Source organism: Argopecten irradians, chromosome 10 (genome assembly GCF_041381155.1).
Source record: "Argopecten irradians isolate NY chromosome 10, Ai_NY, whole genome shotgun sequence".
NCBI lineage: Eukaryota > Metazoa > Mollusca > Bivalvia > Pectinida > Pectinidae > Argopecten > Argopecten irradians.
Genome location: NC_091143.1, coordinates 11982173 through 11991497, shown reverse-complemented (window position 1 = coordinate 11991497; position 9325 = coordinate 11982173).

The following is a 9325-nucleotide window of genomic DNA, read 5'->3' as shown; positions in this document are numbered from 1 at the left end:
TAGGGATGTATGTTATATTTGATTTTCTGTGATAGATCCGTCATTATACAAGTAGGAAGAAAGGATCTGACGGGAATCGAATTAGTCACAATAGCAAGGGAGGCGTTAGGCTGCATGTCTTTTTGTTCGCGAGTTAGAATGGCATTGTTATCGCTCGTCTTCGCTGACATTAAAAAATGAATATTATTTATTTGATTGATTGATAAACAGCGAAAAAACCCCAAAACAAATAAACAAATAAATAAATAAATGATATAGATATATAAATTAATTAAACATAACAAATAAATAAATAAATAAATAAAATAATCAAAGATAAACAAAATAAATGAAATATATATATAAATAGATTAATAAATAATGAATAAATAAATGAAATAAATAAATAAAATAATAAATAAATAAGATAATAAATAAATAATGCTTTGGCCTCAATACCAGAAGTATGACAAAAATTATGAACTACCGGATTTGCTTGTTGTTGATTGATTAAAAGAACAAACAAACAAATATCGAGGTATGGAACAAGAAACATTGCAGTAATAGATTTGGAATACTTTTTTAGCAATAAACAGAGAATAGTCCACGAGTGCAAGATAATGTTTATCACATCAAGTAGTTAATGTACTACATTGTTGTATGGAGGACAGTTGCGCAACATTTCGTTTTTGTTTTGGCGCACAAAAGTCAAAATATGACTCGGATTCCGAGGCAATCACGCTGCCCTTGATGCATTTCTTGTTTTAAATGATAATGAATAAGATTGTGAAATCGAATTGTTGAATTATTAAAGTCATTATACATACATGTTATAATTTGGTTTAAGTTTCTTAGGACATTTGAATGTGAAACCGTTTTAAATTGAATTCATAAACATTATACATAAACATCATAATGCGAATTGGAATTATGTATTGTTAATAATGATATCTAACGGTTGTGCATTTTAGTATATTGTCTTTTGCATGTGTGTCCCAATGTACAACGCAGCTCCATCAGTTATATCAAAACCATTGTAGCGTTCAAAACGAAATCTGTATCATGTTTTAAATCATCTCACATCGATCTAGTCCTGCTGTAACTAGCTGACTAGCCTGTAAAAATATCGTTCGTCACAATATCAGTTGACACTACCAGTAATTCATTAACCCAAACACTATATTACATTGCATGTCCTGTGTCCATCAAACTTTCCAATACACATACTAGAACTTTCCGCGATCTCATATGCTATCATAACTTGGCTGATTTGCGCCAGGGCGCTTTGATTTGCCGTCGGTCGTTAGGACATTGTCGTTTAGCTTGGTCGGTTGACGGCAGATGGTTGTTATAACGATCATTGGTATGGACTGACTGTTAATAGTGCACCAGGACTCAACACCTGCCGCGGTGTGCCTTAAAATCTCTTACATATCCATTACAGTGATGTATGTTTCATTAAAGAGTTTCCTGTGTTTCTGAATACAAGGGGTATTGTCAGAAATGAGTAAGGATTGCAACGTGGTGGTGTGAGGCAAGGGATAACCTCAGTTGTCTAAGGTTAGGAACCCAGGTGAAGCAGGAATTATATAACGACAGTTGTCGGAGATTGAGGAATTATATCAACTGTATATATGTATGTGAGGTAGACATCACTTTTGGTGCCAAAGAATTAGGAAATTTTTGAAGAATGCATAACTGTAGTTGTTTAAGATTAGAGAATGTTTATGTGGAGCAGGCAATGCAGTTGTCTTAGATTGGAAAATCGGGTGAAGTAGGCATCACTGTAGTTGTCAAAGATTGGAGGATTATGTGAGATATGCATAACAATAGTTGTTCAAGATAGGATAAAATTACGTAAGTCTATTAATGTTCAACAATTACAGCATAGACAAAATACAACGGAGAATCCATCTCCAAATGTTTAGATATGATACAATTTGATATGGCAATCGTCGACAAATCAGAAAACGTTATATCTTCAGGAACACCCTGTTTACCTATACATTTCTTAAGGTTTTGATTTGATTTATTAAAAGTCTGATGAACAACCAGGACCATTTAAAGATGCTCCACCGCTGACAAATGGTATTTTTTCAATATAAAAAACAGAAGCAGACGATTTAGTTTTTTTCTTCAGTTACAAAAGTTACTTACTTTACACCATTACCACCGTTGAAAAGTTTTAGCTTCTGATTTTACTTCAAGTGCAAAATATTTAAAAACAAATAATTGCATCCCGAAAAAATTCCGTGGCACTATATCCTATATGGAATGATGTACTGATTGCGCATGCACCAAAGGGAAATATATATATTTTTTTAATTAGTTTTTTTGGTCTTAATTAGACATTTATATACACGATTAAACACCAATTATTGTTCAAATGATGAATATCATTTATGCTCTGTCGGCGGTGGAGCATCTTTAAGGATGTGTTAGGTTTAATGGAATACCCGAACTTCCTGTGTTCGGTACCAGACATCAGCCCTAAATGAGATTCGAACTAGCGATCCAGAAGATGATACGATGACTTTCTCCGCGTACCTGGTTCCATTATTTTTGTACATCTTTCCAAATTTCCTGGCGAGTAGTATTTCTTAGCATGTTTTTTTTTATTATCTTCTTAACATATTTGTTTTAGTTGCTTTTGTGATCATTTAGTTATCAGGTTTGCAGTTGTTGCGTTCGAAGTTAGTCTTTTATTCTTCGTTGTGTGTGTAATTTGTGTTAAACTTAACCTTCAAAATATGTCGAAAAATGATCCGGAGACTTTTGTCTCGAAAAGATGACAGACCAATTCCGGAACAAAAAAAAAAAAAAAAAAAAAAAGACGAAAAACACTTTCTCGGTTATTGCACGAGTTGACCAAACGTACGACGACTTTTGGCAACGAAGTTATAATGAAGAGTCGTAGGACCAATAAATCTTAACTATCTGCAGCGCAAATTATTCATATTTCATCGACTTTCGTTATTCACGAAGACATATTTTAATATTCAAATGAACACAATCCATCATAGCGGATATTATTTAAAATAACTATGTTTTTGTCCTGCAAGGCAACAAGAAGAAACTATTGAAATAATTTCTAGCGACATGACTTGCGCTGATGTGGTAGAAATATTTGCTTGGTTGTTGAATCGTTAAAACCGATTCTAGTATTTCTAGTCATGTTGCTTTTAAATGTAACGAACACTAAAACATAGCAAATCTCTTTTATCCTTTAAATTGATTTTAAAAGATAAATACTAACTATAAAAAATCTTGCATAAATCAGTTAAATAAATACTTACGGAACTTATAAGGTGTCGATTCATGAATATCAGCCACATACAGCCCAACGAAAACCAACCCCAGCAGTCAATGACTCCCCTTACGTATTTATCATCCCAAGGTTTGTTCGATACACAAGCTTAATGATTTTATATGGAATGAGCAAATGGCATATTTTTATTCGATAAAACCTTTTAAGGTAAATAAGTTAACGTTTTCAAAATGTAAAACATCTTGGAAAGAGAAGATTCTTTTATCAGGACTGACATTTCCCAGAGTTCCAAATCGTCAAGAAGTGAACTGTTCTTTGTCTTTATATAGCAACTTTCGTTTCTGTTGAACACAAATTTAATATAAAAAACAACAAAAGATCCGTCATCTAAGTTCAATATTTCTATACATGTCATAGTTTTAATCGCTCCAAAAATATAACAGAAAGCCGACTAGTCATAAATCGTATAAATGTTATCAATGAGAAGTCATTTAGTTTCATCATTTTCTAATACTTTTATACATTTAACATCTCATATGAAAATTAAAATAAGAGTTAAAGTTGATTGTTTCAAACTTGAATAGTAAATATTTTCTTTTGCTATGAACTTTCAACAGAATTACTAGAAAAGGTAAAATGCCAACAGAAACATGAATGTTATAGTCTATTTTGGGCACAATTCCAGCTGGAATTATTGGCAATTACTTTTTTGAAAAAAAATCACAAAAAAGCTTTGATCAAGTCAAATTGGTGAGTCGGACGTGACTAAAATTCCAGAGGAATTTATAGCAAGTATCATAATTCATTTCCACTCCACATTGGCCTAATAACCTATTTATTCAACACCTGTTTATTACATATCAAAACACTAATATTAAACCTTTGATAGAAGGCGCTATATTGTCTTTGGATATGAGTACGGAAATTGCATACGTTTCAGTGCAGGTACATATATCATAGATAATTGCCTGCTTAAACAGGTCGTTGTCGATCTCGTTTATATATATACAAAAAAACATTTGTATTTTAGCTTGTGTGGTTTTAAAATCCTGTCCAATACACAGGTAAAATCCTGTCCAATACACAGGTCATTTAAAGAATAACCGTATTTTAGGGATGGAGGAAAGTCGCAGTACCCGGAGCAAAACCACCACCTACCCAATTGATGCTATGTCAGGGAATCTTAGTCGTTCGGTCGGGTATCGTGCCCCCTAACCAATCCCATTGCATTGACACAAGTGCGTGCTTGACTTACATGGTGAAGCGAATTCTTTTAAGAACAGGTAAGTCAACTCAACAGCATCTGACTTGGAGAGCACATGCTAGATATATGGAAAACTAAGACGATGGAAATAACATATCACGTCCATGTCAAGTACCTGTGAACGCAATATAGTGGTAGTCTAGCTAGACAAGAAGAAGATATCTACCATTTCTAAAATTATATCAACCTACATAGAAATATATAGTCCCTATCCTCTAAAACACACAGTTGTCTACATCCATATAGAAATCAATATTTTTCCGATTACGATGTAGCTGAAAACTCCAGCCAATATAAAAAATTTAACGGAAGTGAGATTAGAAGAAACCCATGACACTAACGCATTCCCATGGACACCTTATACTTGTAACGCTAGCCGCCATTTTCTGTCGCTGAGAACTAGTTGTTTCAGTATAACATGCCGTAGTCATTGCGATGATGGGCCTGACGACTGGGGGATATCGGTGATGGCAAATCGTTTATTTGTCACACGTTTCGGCGAGAAAAGATAATCTGAAGTCGCAATGAATTAAATCGGATGCCAGATGAATAGCAATGAAATGATGAGATGAGCTTATTTGTCGTTGTAGACTTGATGATGAGGCGTGTGTCACAATACTAAAAAACAGAAAAGCCTTAACGCCACATAGAGTCATCAGACTCATAGAATAATTATAGTACTGAACGTCTCCCGTGAACAGAAAGACAAATTATATTTCACCTTGAATATAGGTGATTAGATTAACCGTGAATGCTTGATATACGGTCAAAGAGCATGTATACTGTATCAGATGACATTGTCGCTGTTTTTTCTTTGTTTTTTGTGGATGTTATGGCACCGCAAATATAAAAGCAACGAATGATCCTTCATTCATTATTATCATCGATGGTCCATCCGCCAACCACAAAGTTTTCTATCCACCAAAATAATGTGCACTCGAATAATTACTGTGATACAGCATAGGGTTTTTCAGGAAAACTATATATTTCTGTAGCCTTTAACCTCCCAGTCATGTTCGTGTCATTGTGGCCGAGTGGTGAAGATGTCCCGACATATTACCACAAGCCCTCCACCTCTGGGTCCCGAGTTCGAATTACATGTAAGGCAGTAGCCAGGTACTGACTGCTGGGCGATAGTTTTTTTCTCCGCGTATTTCTCCGCTGACTGGTTTTAGGAAATGAACTAATCAAGCAAAATTAAAAATAAAAACATATTTTTCTGACGTGTACAATATTACACGAAAAACATTTCTCGAATTTAGAAAGAGTAAAGCAGCAAACAACACAATGCAATTGATTTAAAAAAATCATGTCTAGTGAAAAATGCTTTTCGGCAAAACTATCACATCAATTGAGTTTAGGTAGAAGTACATATGCTTAAGCTGCTTCTCATAAAAATGTAATATGGGTCTAACTCACAACAGATATGCTGGCAAAGCCAATCACAGGCTCCAAAGTCGGACACCTGTTTGGCATGTTAAGCAAGGGACAGCGGTGAAACACAACCGGGGAAGAAACAATGAAGGCAATCTCAACAGGAGCAGAGATTAAGCAGGGATGATCCACTGAAGCTGACGAGGACTTAAAGCCGGCATGAACACTGGGTGATGACGCAAAGCACACTGGGACATAAAACAGACCAGGAATCTTGAAAACTAACGACCACAAGTCTACCAGCGAAGATGGCAAGCAAGAGCAGCGAGAAACTGGGGGTGTTTGAAATTACCAAAAATATGTGTCTGTGATTTAATGTCAAGGGGCGATGAGCATGTAGGATGATAGTTACGTGCAGATTATTGAAGTGTTAAGTAGAAAACACATGTAATTGACAATTATCTCTCACATTTAATGTAGTCAATAATCTCTCATTTATGTTATACTTTTATAACATGAAATATTCGTGGTGTAAAAAAGGTTTTGTTTTTGATCTTGGTTGCTGTCTAATGACGAATATAGACAATGGATTTTATTTAACGTGTCATTTTAATTATTTTGGCTTACCATGAATGTTTCAACATAACAAAAAACTAACATGTAAGCACTAAACCACGAGAATAAACCCACGAATATTTGCCTTTCATTCAGTGTGACATAACATAGAGTAAACTGTAAACGAACTTATTTTCGCGGCTACAAACTTCGCGTTTTTATTCCGAACGACTTATTAGCAATGGTTTAATTTCGCTAATTAGACCTGAACTATTTTTGCGGCTATATTTTTTTTTCGATAATTAATTAGACCTGAAACATTTCTAATTTTTGCGATATTTACGTGTACTCACAATATTAATTCGCACGCGAAAACAAGTTGGTTTCCAGTAAAACGATTCAGACGTGTTAATGGGGTTCTAAATGACAACTTATAACTTGATAATTTTATCTATGGATAAATACTACTAAGCTATATACACCACTTATCTATTGCCTTTTGGATGGTCTTACACAGGTTTGACTGTATTTGATATAATGTGTATCTAGTACCTGTAACAGCGAAAAGTATCTATCACCTTGCTAAAATCACGACAAATGTATGCAATAAATAGTTGGGGCGTCTTAGCATCGATCCCGAACCACGAGACCAATTAGCTGTACAGTTTAGTGTATATTTTTAAATATGCCGATCTTATGTTTTTCTTTTGTTCCATATTGGGCTGCAAATAGAAATTCTATTTCTTGAAATATCAATTTCTATATTTATCAGAACGTTTTTTGTACCTAAGATTATCAATTCGATGATATGGTGTTGTTGCCAAGAGTTGACAATTTAGTTATTTTTGAAAATTAATTAAACAACATTTTGACACTTTCGACTGTATCGAATACTGGAATCCGAGACAAACACGCAACTGTATACCTCTGAGCAAATATCTTATGATATTTTGGGATACTCGTTATTGATATAAGCATAAACTAGGGAATAGTATATCTGTTCTTTATGCAAAAATGTTCTGTAGTTGAATGTCTGTCTGTCTCACATTCCTATATTCCACACGGTCCAATGTCCAAATGTCAGGCATTCCATTTTAAAAAATAACTTAATTGTAAATCGATTTTTCAGTTTTAAATTTAATGTCATTCTCATTCATTCTTTGTTGCTTGTAGTGTTCTGAAGATATTCGCTACGACTGACCCTGTTTATCGTCTTTGATAAAATGCGTACGTGAACCTGTTAAAATATCATGTGTACACGCATGCATCTCAAGAAATTGAAATATTGATCGGACCCCTGACCAAAATGCGCTAATCTGAGTAAAGCGAAACTTTGTTTCGGATTTAATATAGACGTTGGGTGTCGTGGAAATGTCAACTGACGCTTCTCATTCCGCAACACATGGTTATGATTTCATAAACTTTCCAGCAAATACCACCCCACTTCTTTTACAAAATTATATATAATGTAATATAGAACACAGATAAGTTACTTTTTGGAGCATATTAAGTCATAATTCATACAACATATTTATTGAAAGTGTTCTACAACCAAAAAAATAATAGTAGCCCTGAGTAGTTGTGGATATTAACCTATTTCACATGGAGTACTATTTTTCATGATTGGTTGGTATATTAAGTTGGACGTCCAACTAACATCTTGATCATTTAAGGACGACTTCCATGTGTGCAATGTGTTGTAATAGCAGACCTCTTGCTTATAGAGCTATCTCACTGAACCTGCCGCCTGAGACCTCGAGCAGAAATAGCAAACAAGAGGCCCAAGAGGCCTTGACGGTCACCTGAGTGCTGATACAAAGAGAGCATTGCAAAGTTGGTTCAAATCTGTAAAAAGTATTTACGAATTAGAATAAACTTTAAAGTTGAACCTACGTATAAGAATTTTCATTTTTTGTTTTTAATTTTGATAGTTAGTGTATTATGTTACCGAACCTTATGCTTCAAATTCCAATTCGCTTTGCTAACGTTAAACAACAAAACCAAACTAGAAGTCAGTCAGTGTCTGTGATTTCATAAAGTTCACTTTTTAATCTGTGAAGATTATTTGGTTCCATCAAACCTGTGAATTCAGAAGATTTTTGAAATTTTTAGTTATTTTGGTCCCGCCCCTATGGTCCCTGGGGCTCAGCCAGGACCAATATGGATATGGTGTTAAAATGCTATTTCAGGCTAATAATACTAACCCAGTTTCACTCATTTCCTATAAAAAACTAAGCAAATAATGTTCATAAATGTGTTTTTGTTATGTAAACTATAGTAAATTTGACTCCCTCCCCGAGGGAAAATCTGAGATCCCAGGTCCATGAAATTCACACGTTTTGTAAAGGGCCTTAAGACCTTTCAAGCAATGAAGTGTATTTGGTTCCATGGAATCTGTGAATGCAGAAGAAAGATTTTTGAAATGTTAGCCAATTTGACACTTTTGGTTCCGCCCCCTGGGGGTCAGTAAGGACCAATATAGATGTGATGTTATAATGCTATCTCAGGCTAATAATTCTTACCCAGTTTGACTAATTTCCTATGGAAACAAAGCAAATAATGTTCATAAATGTGTATTTGCTATATAAAATAAGTAAATTTGATCTCCTCCCCAGGGGAAAATCAGAGATCCCAGGGCCATTAAATTCACAATTATTGTAAAGGACCTTAATACATTACATTGCAATCTATGAAGAGTATGTGATTCTACCAGTTCCAGAATTTCAGAAGATTTTTGAAGTTTAAGCCTATTTGACCCCTTTTGGTCCCGCCCCTCTGGCCCCTGGGGTCGGCCAGAACCAATATAGATATGACGATAAAATGCCATCTCAGGCTAATAATTCTAACCCAGTTGACTAATTTCCTATGAAAAATAAGCAGATAAC